This window comes from Empidonax traillii, unplaced genomic scaffold (assembly GCF_003031625.1).
Source record: "Empidonax traillii isolate 1590-97213 ecotype Southwest subspecies unplaced genomic scaffold, ASM303162v1 scaffold1:size7828297, whole genome shotgun sequence".
Classification (NCBI taxonomy): domain Eukaryota; kingdom Metazoa; phylum Chordata; class Aves; order Passeriformes; family Tyrannidae; genus Empidonax; species Empidonax traillii.
The window spans coordinates 3860947-3875646 of NW_020955194.1; the positions used below are offsets into that span (position 1 = coordinate 3860947).

A 14700-nucleotide genomic window follows, 5' to 3' on the forward strand; every position below is an offset into this window, starting at 1 on the left:
TATCTTTCAATGCCAAAACCAAAATGATAGTCTGTAAAATGCTGCAAGTTTAAAGACAAAATATCTTTCTGCACAACCAAGATTCAAGTAAACCAGAGAAATTATTTCTGCAAAATTTAGCTGAGTTCACTCTCACTGTGGAATTTTAACAAACCAACTGAATCTTAAGATGAGAATTTTTAGGAGGATTTTGGCTTAACTGCCAGAAGTGCTCCCCCACTCCAAACGGAACTAAATAAGAATTCTTCAGAGCCTGTGTTGCTTAAAAAAATAATCTATCACCTTTCAACTCATCAAATATTTCAATGTAAGAACATTTATTCCTGACAGATGTTGCAAGGCTAAATCTTACAATCAACTCCCAGAACTCAGCCCACCAATTCCAGATGAAAAATAAACTCTTTCGCTTCAGAGCATTAAGTCAGTCCTTTAAAAAACGCAGGTTAGGCATGTTACAGACAACACATTTCAAAACTAACTTCCACAGACATTTTTGCAGCTACTCTGAGTCATCTAATACTGGTACAAGATATTAAATCAGATGTAGCATTGGAAACAAATCTTGAAGAAGAGAGATTTGTTTGTATACTACAGTACTCCTCACTGCAAACAAGGGGAAGCATCCAACTGTTTGGACAATGTCCATGCTGTGCTGTATGTAAAACAGTTTGAAAAACTGTCTTTTAAACCTGTTCTGCAGTTAGTGTGTCTCTGCCATGTAGGAACAGTCCTCTTGCATGCTACCACCATGGGTGACAAGAGTGACAAGAAGCAAGAGTGACTTGGGAGCACAGAGTTCGGGGCACTTCCCTCCAGGCCCTGCTCTGAAGAATATTTGAGTATTTTATATAAGTAATTTCAATCAGAGGGAGTATTTTATATAAGTAATTTCAATCAGAGATGCAATAAGAGAGACTTGCTCTAGCCATCAGCACACACTCAGCTTAGAGGCATCAGCTTAAATTCTTGCACTGTGTCAGAAAAAGAAGGGATGTGAATTTGAATTGCCAGGTTAGTGAGGAAATCTCAAGGTTATTGCACATAAAAAGGAAGAGATTATGACCCCTACTTGTACTGCAATTTGCTTAGAGCCCATTTGGTCTTGAAAACTGTAGGGTGACAGCAGGTGAACACATTCTGCCCTTGCCACCGGGAAAAGACATAATTCTTAGTTTGCTTTTACTCCACAGCAGGTCAGACCCTGCCTGGGGGGGTCTGTGAGAAGAGCACCTCCAGCAAACTGGGAGAGATGAGCTCGGTGGGAGGTACTCCCCAGCTGCAGCCTCCTTTGTAGGAGCTAGAGATGAGTTTTGGCAGGTGAGATGGAGAGCAAAATGCCACTACTGTAGGAAGAACTGGGAGGAGTTGCATAAACACCATGGAGAAAAGAGAGCACTATAAATGTGTACCAGAGCTCCAGGGATGGTGAGTGGTGTAGCATAAACCAGGTGCCTTGGACTTATAGGCACATTCAACCTTCACCACCAGCATGGTCTGACTACAAAAATTCCATGTCTTGGCATCCAGAGTGAGTTTTAGATGATGGAAAGGCCTGAAAAATCACAGGGAGTGAGTCCATAGTATCTTTGTTGGATGGTACAGCTGTGTAGGCAGTTCAAAACTTCCCTGACCTTCTGGATGCCCTTCTGTGTTAATTTCTACGGGTACCGGTTATGCCTTCTCATTTATATTAGCTGTTCCTTCCCATGGGGAATAAATGCAAAGGAATGTAATGATAATTTATATTAAAGTAAGTGCAGAACACTGATGTGCTCTCATGTTACACCCAGGTGTACAAGCAGTGCTGCAGCACACGTGCAGACTAATCCAACACTCACATGAACTGGGCACATGAGAAACTCAGGCCCTGTCATGTCCAGATTACTTGAGTCTCTTCCAGTTTCTGCCCAGCATACAGGATAATTATTACAGATACTTCTCCCCAGATACATGTGCTTGCACTGCTAAAAATAAACCTTGGTTTAGCTCATTTTTTAATCTCCTGAGCTGCTTTCATACTTTCCCTCTGCCTGTGCACGAGATTTGGCACTTGTCTCAGTTTAAAAGCCAAAGCAATTCCTATCCAGAGAGCTACCTCTTCTGGATCATTAATGAAGATAATAAATAAGGCTGGTTGCTACATCCGTCCCTTATTAGTAGTTATGATTAGCTTTGCTTTTTGGTCTTTCAGACAATTCCAAATCCACAATGCCCCCACCCACACCAGCATGAATTAAGTTTTCAAAGAAGATTATCTTTGACACTGTATCAAAAGCCCTATTCAAATGTAAACAAGGTACTGGCTACTGCTCTTTCATCAGCCACTAATTTTATAATTCTGTTATTTACAACAAGTGATCTTGCTTGTCTCGAAAGACTTCTTTATTCCAAGCCGTGCTGCTTTATATGCAGTTCTACTACACAGATATTTGAGACATATGACACACAGAGGTATGTCTAAATATTTGTGGCTGAGGAACAACGTGGCTACCTGTGAAATTAGTTAAATTAGGTAAACACTGCAATGTTAGCACCATACACAGGCTAAGAAAGGCATAAATTAGTCACTTTAAAGTAGCACCAGCAGTGCCTCCAAGCAAAGGGAATTCTAGAGAACTCCATGCTGGCATCATGCCACTTCTACTTTGTGTGATGATCTGCAATTTGTGCCATGCCAATAAGCTACTGAATAGAAATATCAACTTAAGCTACAGGAAGAATGCTGACAACATAATGCAGGAAAACCAGATGAAGGTGATCCAGTCCTCTGAGTCATCTGAATTTTACCCTATCCTTAGACTGTGGTAGCAGCCTGATGTGGTAAAAATCCTGATGTTCTGTATGTGGCTCCCAGATACTCCAAGGCACATCGACAAGACAGTTCTGATGCAAAAGACAGTAACAAAAGAGTTTCCAGTGGCATACAGGGCCATTAGCATTGCTTGGAAATATGCCCACAACTCCAAATACAATTCAAGTCATATTTCAAATACAGACAGTCTCTTATAATTCAGTACTGCCACATTTCAAGGGCAGAGTAAGAGTCATGAGATTAATTTGAGGAAGCGTGGAATACTGTGCTCTTTAAAATGTAGCTTACTTGGTAAGTAATGGGATCCCCATCTGTACTTTTCTCCTGGTTAAAAGATTGCCTTTTGGTACCATAATAAAATCAGGAAAATTTCATCAATCTTCCCTTTGTGCTACTTATTCTCAGTCATGACTGTGTGTAAACCAAGCAGACTTCAGGAAAAAGAGACTGCTATGTCAGAAGGCCCAGTTCAGATTACTCTGAGGGTTCAAACCTCGCACAGCAAGGAAGAAGAGTAGTAAGAGTCACGAGACAAATCACACCACAGCCACCAGTAATAAATATTCACAGCACTTGGCCATTACCTTGCATATCATTAACTAACAGGGACTACTGTAACCTCATGTTACAGAGGACACTGTGTTGCTGGTGCCCTGGGAGCACTCAAAGCCATGCTTTTCTTTTGCTGGATTTGTCATTTTACATCACTATTCTCTCCAGCCCCGTGGGAGGAACTGTGTAAACTGAGGCAGAAGAGCCTCATCTTGGCTATTCCTGGACCTGTGGATCATATAATGGGTTTTCCAAGTCAAGCTTGCTAAGTCAAACTACTTGTATTTAAAACTCTTTGCCAGATGCCTTTCCTACCTATTCTGTGTGCTTAATATTCCAGTGTCCTTGGAGTAAAGCAGCTTCACTTCAAGGGCCCAGAAGGACATGGAACTCCTCTGATGTCTGTTTTGCAAAATCTGAAAGAAAACCACGAAAATAACAATTGGAAAGAACTTCCTACATAGCCCTGGCACTTGAGGGGTGTCCTGGCCATCTGCTGACACCAGGAAGTATGTTTTATCACCCCTGGCCCGTAACTCAGCTTTCAGAGAAAGGTTTTGCCTCCTTCCCCTGATGTATCCTTGGCTCCTCACACAGTCTATGGGACAGGGAACTCTCTTCCTCCACTGGCAAACAGCAACCTGAGGTTGTTTGATTAATATGGATGGTGAAGGAATAATGTTCCCACAGCGCAGGGGGATAGGCACTTTTAGGGTATTTCTTGTCTCCCTTTAAAGGTGGCGCATGGTCTACCTCTCAGAGACATTTTCACTAATAGATGTTCGGTGCTACAGGGCTGCAAGGCACTGAGAAGCCTTCGAGCTGCAGCGTGCATTAAAACAGCTTTGTTTTTGATGAAAAAAATTTAAAAAAACCCTCTTCACTCTAAAGCTCTTCAGATCCACAACCTTCCCAATTACCTGACAGAGCCAGGAACAATTTTGTCAACCTCAATATTTAGCTATAAGAGAAGACTCTGCCCTTCCCTTCATACAGCAAAGACTGACAAGGAGGATGCAGCTGGAGTTTGAGGCTCTGTGGCAGAATGTGGTGTTGAAAGGGTCCTTTTGACCCTTCTGGACTTCAGGCTCTTCCCTGCTTCCAACTGCAAGGGAAAAAAAACTGCAATCCTTTGCCCATCCAAGGTATTAGGGGGAGTCAGAGGATATGGGGTGGCATTGTGACCCTGCTTTTGGGGAGAAGGGGCAAATGGAGCAGGAATGACTGTGTGCTTTCTGGGTACTAACTCAAGGATTGCACAGCCTGGAGAAGAGAAGGCTCTGGGGAGATTTCATCAATGTGTATAAACACCTGACAGGAATGAGCAGAGAAGAGCCAGGCTCTTCTTAGCAGCACCCAGTGACAGAATATTCTACTTAAGTATATAAAGAAAGCTTTCTGTGAAGGTGGCCAAACGCAGTTGCCTAGAGAAGTGGAGATACTAAAAAACAAATGGACACAACCCTGGGTAACCTGCTTTTGTGGACCCTGCTCTGTGCAGGGAGTGGACCAGAACACCTCCAGAGGTGCCTTCCAGCCTCGGCCATGCTTTGACTCTACAACTCAGCCAAATCCAAATCTGAGTAGTACACTGTTCAGATGGATCACGTGGATTCAGCTCTAAGATTGAGTCAGCTTACCTGTGTTACTTTTTTTTAAAATTTACCTCACAATATTTGTTTTACCAAAATAAACTATCCTACAGTGGTTAGAGAATAAAATCAAAACAGGACAAGTGCATTCATACTACATACAGCTGTGTCTACATTTTGTCTTCTGGATGTATAGCAGTTATCTGAGCATTATTTCCAGGTATTTTTGCTGGCATAATAAAAGGCATGTATGGATGAAAACAGCAGCCTGGCATAAGAAAGCTCATGATTGATTCAGCTCTGCAAGACCAGAACAAACAAATCAATATTTATTTAAAGAGCCTGAATAAGTTTATTTTTCTGTTCTACTGCTAAGAATTTTGTCCAAGTTCGTATTTGACCAACTTAGGTCTGATCAAATTTAAACAGCTACGTGTGGAATGTGTACCTTGTGGTCCATTGCTATTATAACTGTAATTTTGACTACTTAATCACTGGCTTAGCCTTAGAAAACTGAAACAAGCATAGCATTAGCCACTTCACAGATGGCAAGAAGAAGAGACAACACTGAGCTTTACCTTTACATTAGCAACAAAAGTAAATCACAAGAACAGACTCAGTTTAACTTCCAGACACTTCTTCAGATTTCAGTTACTCCTTGATTTCTAATGTGGACAACACAATTGACTTAATACAGCCCTCTCAAATATATTGCTCCAACTATACTTCCACAAAAGAACTCTATCACTTCACAGATATCTCCTGGATATATAATGGCACACCTTGTGTTACAAGGTAGAATAACATATTCCCAGTTTTATTCAGGGAACAAAGGAAAGGAGGTTCTCCAGTTGGCATTAATGACACAAAGCCCCTTCAGCTTTGAAGCTCTGAAGAAGCTTCTCATCTTGCATATCACAGCACAGCTTCTGTGGTTCCATGATTCCCTGCCTCCACACGACCCCTACCTTCCTCCCTTGTTCAGAGACTTTTCCTAATGAACACCTGTCCATGTAGCAGCAGCCCAGTAAAAGACTGCTGGATAATAGCAGGTCATGAGCTGGATGTGAGTCAGTGCCACGCTGTTGTGAGATGCAAACACCTTACTGAGCTGTATATATGGAAACAAGACCTGGAAGAAACACAGTTATCTCTTTGCTAAATCAGAAAGGCCTTTGCCAGAAGCAGGTGTCCAACTTCTGGCACTCTTCAGGAAAGGCTCGAGGGAGACTGGCAGAGTGCAATGGGAATGAACAGGTATGTAAGAAAAGATGACACACATGGGAAGATTTTAGGGATTAGGATTATCTTTAGAAGAGAAGTTTAAGGATAAAAATTATAACAGTCTCTCTCTTCTGTAAAGAGGAACAGAATTTTTCACTATTTCTCAATGGAGAGGAAAAGGAATATCAGGCTTAAATTATAGCAAGATTCAGATTAGTCATGAGGCCAGAATTTTAACAAGGAAGCTAAAAAAACCCTGTGTCAGACAGCCAAGGCAGCCTGCAGATCCCCATCACTGACACCAGGGTGTGAAAAGCAGGTTAGAGATGATCTGCCAGGAATGACACAGGTGCACCTTCCTGTGGGTCAGATGGCAGCCTGACTTTCCTCTCAAGGGCCCTATCAGCTTTTTGACTCTGGTAGGGATATTTTTTGGTTGTCAGGCCTGAGCAGACAAACGGCAGAACACCACCAGTATGGAACACGCAATGCCACCACCTTCCAATTCTGCACTGACCAACCAGCACAGAGTTGCTTTGTCCTGTGCTGCTTCTAGTCCCAGGCTCACACACTTTTAAGAGTAGCTCTAATTTCCTTGACACTGAAATCTAAATATGACCAGCACATCCCCAATTTATAATCCTCAATTTATGCTAACATTGTACTAATAAGGGAATGGAAGCATCCTGTGAAGGAAAAGATTAGACACACAAAGTAACTAAATTACTTGGACAGATAGAAGGTGTATTTATCTGCCACATGTTTTTCTCCCAGATCATTCAGTGCTATCAGACATCCATTCCAACTCACTCATGATTCACTGTTCTTCAACAAGATACGCTAAGCCATTAAAATGAAGAATTCAGGAATGCCAATCTCCTGCAAAAATAGATTTATGGTTCTGCTCTCAGACATCAAAATATACTGAGCTGAGAAACACCAAATGACTCAGACACAGCTTGGACTGCTATTCAGATGCTTTTTGATCATGTTTGCCTAAAATGAAACAGTATTTCAATTATTTTGCCTTGGTACTCGGGCTCACTAACGATCACTTCAAAATAATCCTACAACATAGATAAGAAATACTTGTTTTTGACAGGGTGTTGTCACTGAGCTTCTTGTAATGGAGTGGACAGAAGGTTATGTAACATCACTTGGTGCTTAATCTCATGCTTGTCAATGGTCAAAGAGCTCACTGCATGACAGACACAGAGAGGCATTTTGACAGATTGCCTTATCAAAAATGGTGACCTGATTGCATATATTGAATTCTGATTTTTTTTTTTTTCTTTTAAAGGGGTGGAATAGAGAAGCTGGGTGACAGCAGGACTGAGGGACTTACCCATTCTGGTCCTCTCCACCGAGCTCCACTACTGCTCGGAGGTGAGGCAGAAGACAGAGGTTTACTGGCTGAGTAACCTGCTCTGCTGTCTTTACACAGCCCATCTGTGGGGTGGCAGGTTGATTTTAGGACTGTCCAGCTGAATTAACAGAGAAGTAGGGCCTATTGATTTAACGGAGGCAAGACGAAAGAAGAGGACAGATTCTATATTTGGGCCCTGCTGGTTTTGGTCCGTTGCTGTGCCACATATTTATGTACAAGTCTAATGCTCTAACAATGTGTATTAAATGACTACAGAGCAACTTAAGGTTTACTTTTATCCCTCCATTTCAGTGCTGTAAAATGCTGAGGATGTTATGCTTTAACTGGTAATTGTTTTTAGCCTTGTGTTCTTTTCTAACTCCCAGGAGCAACTCAGTCTTTCCTGTTCCTGTTTATTTAGCCTGGTGATCAAGTAAGGTTTACTAACAGAATTACTTTTATTTATAATTAGAATTTAATTTCAGAATTATTTAGGTTACATACTGATTTATAGTGTTATACGCACATAATAGGGAAATGTCAGCATCACGGAAACATTCATGAAAATGCCCATATTTGCTTCCAGACATCAGTAGTTATCTCTCTTATTCAGTAGAGAAAGAAAATATGGAATTTAAGACATAATGTTGTACTCTGAATTTTTAAGCACTGAATGGGATGGCAGCTATCTTTGTAAGTATAGGAGCCTTTGCAAAGAGAATATGGTAACAGAAGAGTGACAAACAAAAAACAAGCAGACAAAAATAATAATTTTCCCCAATTAAATGTAGTTTACTGCTCTGCCTGTCCTCTTATCCCTGTCTTTACCCTTCTTTTTGAACTTTTACCTTATTCTAAATGGAGTATATTAGCCATCAGATCTGTCTGTCAAAGAGCATGTCTTTAATTTTAAGTCTCCTCTGCTCCAGGGTCTACATTATTTCTTGCCTTTCTCCTCTCATCTTTGAATTCTACAAACCCCTCTGCAGCTTTCCAATTTTTTTATATTTTTGCCAGCAACTAATTCTTTTGCTTCTTTTAGATTTTTTTTTTAATTAGCTCTTTCTTTTTCCTCTCTGTTCCATCCCTGTCAAATGTCTTTTTTCCCCATGCCTGCCTGTCTCTCTGCCTCCACACATTCCACCACACATGCATGTTTGACACACACACTATTTCTTTCTGCTATGTCATCCGGTGTGAGCTAACAGTTAACGGTGGATTTTGGTCCTTTATAAGAACCATGACAAAAAATCATGAGGGAAACCATCAATCTCAAATATCTGTAGAAACACAGTATTGCAATAAAGTTCTTTGACGGACGAATAAATAAAATATGACATTAAAAAAAAAAATCTGAAACCCTAAGGCAATGGATTTAAGGAACTTTCTGCACTGTGCCACCAAAGTGACCCTGAGTAAGCAAGGATGTGAAGAACAGTAGCTTCCACCCCAGCCCTGCACCTCACTGCTGGAGAGACCTCCTGCTTCTCCGCTTCAAATGACCTGATGTCTCCAGATGCTTCCAGAGATTCAGTCACCAGGTACACTCCACAGGTCCAAAACACTGCTCAGCAACTTTTCCACAAACATGCCCTCATTCCGAGCCCCGTGTTTTGTGTTTTGTTCTGCAGATCTCACCTTCAAGCCTCTCTGCTCCACAGAGGACAAGACACTGCCTCCAACACCTCTGCTTCTAGCAGAGCAGTGAGCAGCACCGACAAACTCCAAAGGGTGACCTCAAAATTCTCCACGGGGATGATGAGGAAGATGACTGAACTGACTAAGTTTAGGAGTTAAATTCCAGCATAAGAAATTTAAGGGAGTCAGAGAAGGGTGGGGAAGTAGAGATGCCCCTGCATAAACGTATTTATCTTTTTTGCTAAAAGCTGTTATTATAACATCCGTATTAGTGCTTGGGCTGTTTTTTCAGCTAAAGGATGCTGCTGCACAGGCAAATTTTCTTCCAACGGCACAAAGCCATAGAGATACGGCACTGCTTTTGTACGAAACTGTCTTTTTAATACCCCTCCTCAGCTGTAAGTGGTTGAAATCCATATTTCTGCAATTGAATATGTAAAGGATGTAGCTAAACTCGTGTCAATCAAACCTCCAATTCCAGAAGGATCTGGTCTGTATTACAGTGCTTTTTTACTGGCTGGTAAACAACACACTTGAAATTCAACATTTTCAACCTCATATTTTCTACTTTGATTCTACAACTGGACACTCAGTGTCTGCTGTGTGGAAATGAATCCAGATAGCCCTTATCAACATGTTGCCATCTCTGAATTTGAAGGCTGTTAAAACGAAAACGATTCATGTTGCCTTGCTGAAGAGAAATAGAGAAATTCTGAAAGGTAGATCCAAATTGCTTCAGAATGCCTTCTAAAAAAAAAAAAAAATCAAATGCAAATAACTAGCTCTGTTTCACTGTTTACTTTAGAAAACTCCAATATTGAACTCCAGGTTTAAAATCACCAATTTAAGCAAATTAATGCAAAATCTAGCCCCTGTGTGGAAACCATGGCTAGGAGACTGTATGTTCAAGAGGCAGGCCAGGATCAAAAGCTTTTTATCTTTACTGTTAACTCATTTTAATCCTCTGGCAAAAAAAAGACATCCTGGCTGTGTAGTGGCCTGTGTAAAATGAAATAATGAAATCAGCACAGCTCCAGCTAGCACCATGATGTTTGACATTTCAAACACCACAACGCTTCAGATAAACTGGCAAATTCTTCCACAGAGAGAAAGGACTTCAATGGCCGCAGAGGAAGAATAAAATCTCACCTCAAAGGACAATCCTTCCCTTTTAGGTGCAGGTGGAGATTAAAAGCCTGACATGGGGATTCTGTCCTACAGCACTTGCAGATGCACCAATTCTGTGGGTGCTTCGCAGATCTCCCTTGCTAAGATCAGTCCATTTCGTGCCTTTCATAAACACTGTGTTCAGCATTAATACATTTCCTTTAAAGAGTTGCAAATAAACATGTTCTAGGCAGGATTCAGGAAGCTCTTTCCTCTCATACTTTCCTTTTTTTTTTTTTTCTAAGAGATTGCAAAACAAAAAAGAAAGTGGAGCAAAGTAACCTACAATAGTCTTTAAAAACTAGCTGACTATCTGGAGGGAAAACTCTAAGGAACAAGTTGCATCATCTAGAATTGTCTGAGGGGCTGAAAGAAAATAATTCTCGTTTATTTGTATCTTCTCTCACAGAATATTATGAAATACACACTGGCTGGGCCTCTTAGGTCCCACACACTGTACATCCATCTGTTCTAGTGCCTTTTAAAGCCAGTCCTGCCTGACACATCCCTTGGTCTGGCACCCAGATCCCAGACTGCACAGCAGTGGTATTTCTGTTTTCCATGTACCAGGTGAAGTTGGCTCAGCTTGATTTGCAATCTTGTGAGGTCCAAAAGAGGCTCTGGTTATACACAGCAGCAAGGGTAAGTATGGTTTTTAGAAGGGCCCTGCACTCAATGAGGTCCTGTTAGAAAGACTGTTGCCCTTTTGGGGCATGCCCTAACAGAATAACATCAGGCTCGTGTCCACCCTGTGACAGGACAACACCCTTGGAAACACACACTAATTTGTGACATTGCATTTGCTGGAGAAGGAAACTGAGATGCCCCTCTGGCACAGAGACAGAAAGCTTAACCACACTGTGGCATGGAAGAGCTTAAAGTCTCTGCTGGAGATTCTCAAGACTCAGCCCATCGTCTCAGCCCCTGAGGGAACAGGTTTGGCCACATTGGTGGCACAGTGTGCTGGTTCAGCTTGTCACCACTGCAGCTGCAGGTAAGGGTCTCTTACAGTGCCCCAGTGTCTTTCAAAACCACGGTCTCTAATGAAACCCAGCACCAGGCAGCCACTCAAAATGCTGCCCTGTCTCCCACATTGACATCCATTGATGTCTTTGCTGCTGCAGCCCCGAGCCAGTGGAAGTCAGTCAAGCCCATCCATACAGGCAGTTATTAAAAGATAACCCAAGCTGTACTAAAGGGCGGTAATATCTTGGCAGATGGTAATGCAAGAAGCCACTTGAACTTCTGTACCTTTCCCTCCGTCATCTGGCAGTTACATCGCCAGAAGGAAGTGCAACTACCGAGGCAGACCATGCTCCATCAGCCACGAAATGGGACAGAAACATCCCTGAGAAAAACCAAGGATAAAATATCATTCGAATAGAGGGATGGGACTATCATTTTGACGGTGTCTTACTACAGTTTGCACAAGTAAATAGAGACTGGGTGAAGAGAATTAAAAGCCGGACTGACAGATTTCCCCAAGAACACACAATGAACCAGCACTACGAGCATCAGGAAAAGACACACCTACAGAGGAGAGAACAGAAACTGAATTTTCCCCGAGTGTTGAAGGGATAAGGACAGCAGATAAGGACAGGTAAAGTACATGCACGTTATACAGAGGACACATTTTTCCTGCCAAAAGAGTATTTTACCCATCTCTCCTGGGAAGCACTGACTGCAACACAATGGAAATTTAAAAAAGGGATGAATACAAACATCTTTCCTAATGCACAGTGCATGATGAAAGTCAAATCCTGTTAAGCCCTGACTGTTGAAGTAATCCTTACTCATGCAAAAAATCCCAATTAATTCATCAGGGGAAAATGCTGTATTAGCCTGAAAATCTGAAAACCAGCTGAATGTAAATGCCTTCCTCACATGAGGCCAATGTTATCCAACCGACTGGATCCTTCAGGACAGTCCATTTACTTCATGAAGAACATGTTAAACTTAAAGACACCAAGACTCTTTAGCAAGAAACTGAAGCATCAGGGCACAGCAGCTGAGCTAAATTGGTGTTTACTGAAATAAAGCCCTCTCATTCCTTCCCTGCTTGGAATAAACAAAAACCAAACCCACAACATAAACTGCAAAATTCGCTCCCAAGGCTTTCTTCAAGGGCAAGCGGTTCCTTGTATATAGGTCACCATTTGACTTCTTCAGAGGGAAAAAAACCCCAACCATACGGGTAGCAGCGGCTGTATTTCAGTGTAAGGAATGGATTTCACTTCGTGCTGGAAATGTTTGCACAGTGTCCTCAAAAAAAAAAAAAAAAAAAAAGGAACGTGGAAAACAAGAAAACATGCTGCAATGAGCCATGTGAGACTGTGCACAATCAAATTACAGGAGGTAGCATTTTCCAGCAGTTTGAATCACAAGACATTGCTTCTATTTTGGGATGTACCTGGCTTACCGTTTGACCTTGGGTAATAAATGACATGCACTCTCTCTGGGCATCCCTGCCTTCATTTGTGAAAAGGTGCACGGTCTGATCTGGCAATGTACTAATTAAAATAATTCTGTATTAGGATGGGAACATTTATTCAAAGGACACAAATTTTGCTCAAGCACGAGTACACAGAGGCTAGAAATCACTGTAGTTCTCCTCATTAAGGAGCAAAATTAAAAGTTTTAGTTTTTGTTAAAATTAAAAAATTAGGTTGATTTTATTAATAATTTATTCCTTGCACTATACATTTAAAATTAAAAGGTATTGACAAAACAAATAATACTATAGGAGGGCATTAGCTTACTGACAAAAACATCAGCAAGGAGAGACACAGAACATATGTTTTATTGGAAAAATAATTCCCCCTGATTGCAGTTAACCGATATGCTAAATACATTTCACAATAAATGCATACCTTTGCCTGTCTGTGGCGATGTTTAACTCTTTACAGCTGTGTTAAGCATAATTTTTCACCCAGTAAGCACACAGAGAAGAGAGTTTTCCCCTTCCTCACGCTGCCTGTAAGAGGTAATTGCACCTACTCTCCAAACTGTTCAGCAATTGTTCTCAAGGATGTAAGACAAACGGATAAAGGAATTAAGTGAAGCAGTAGAGTGCAGTGTGCCACCTCATTCAGCTAGTATGTCACCATACCATCATGAGCACTGATATGGGCACTAGACACACTCCTCCAGTTCAAACTGAACTAACAGGGGTGGCTTATATCGCAATGAGAAACCATCCCCTCAGGCTGGCACTGCTTCCATATACGATTGTGATGTGTCTTCAAAACTTTCCTCTTATAGAAAACACTGTTAGACCGAAAAGTTTGGTGATGCTATGGTTACAAATAACATAACCACATTTACGGTTGTGATTGTCAGACAATGCCATACAAAGAAACAGCACACCTGTTTATGTATGCTACTTCAAATGCCTAGTGCTGTAAAAATTCTTGTTCAAGGTAATAAAAGCATTTAACTGACTTAACATTCTTCATGTCTTCTCTGGATGCCTTTGAGCCTCCTGAGACCTCCAGTAAGTGAATTTCCTCAGACTCCAATTGCAGTGACTGGTATTGGATGGGGCAGGGCCACTTGTTTTTACATCATTTATTTACTTGTAAATAAATGTTGCCTCCTCTCCTGGGAGGAAAGAAAGCCAGAAGCATATGAACTTGCAAATCAGTGATTAACAGAGGAAACACAGATTGGACCCGACAAGAGGACAGGAAAAAAAAAAATCTACCAACTGACTGCTCAGATACCACACTGACCTCCTAGTAACAAACACCACAGCAAACAGAATCAGTTGCAATAATTACTGTGCCCTAGTAAGTGGAAGCCCTGAATTGTCAGCACTGACAATGACAATATCCTGGGGTAAAGTCCGGACTACTGAAACCAACAGCATGTTGAACCATAACCACATCTTGCACTTCCAGCTAAAAGAACGGCTCTCATTCATGAAAAGCACCAAAATATAAGACAGATTTCCTGAAGTCTATATGGTGGGGTTAGCAAAACCAAGCGCCTCTGGAAATCTGGTTCCTTGCTTGCAAATTACAGCACAGCACAGCTTAGTACTGTATACCCAACACTCCTCCTTTTCTCACCCGCTTCTTCTTCCGGAAATACTCTTGAAAGCCCAGGGTGGCTCCTGCCAAGTAATTCACCACCTGGCAACCAACAGCTGATGCTCTTGGCGTGCCCCGGGATACAGCGCTCCGCTCCAGAGCCCGGCAGCGCGACCCCATCCCGCTCGTCCCGTGCACTCCGCTCCCTCCAGCCAAAGACACCTAATTTCGGCAAGGAGCAGCTGCTAGAGGAAGCCCTCTCCTCCCGGGGGAGCGGCCCCTCAAAGTACAAGCTGACAAAGACGCCCTTTCCCCCCC

At 41.8% G+C, this 14700-nt stretch overlaps 1 protein-coding gene across 1 annotated transcript in view; it reads right to left on the minus strand.

Annotated features, from left to right (window-relative positions):
- LANCL3 (LanC like 3) overlaps positions 1-14700 on the minus strand; it is a 32813-nt gene that overhangs the window by 17468 nt on the left and 645 nt on the right. The window lies entirely within an intron of this gene.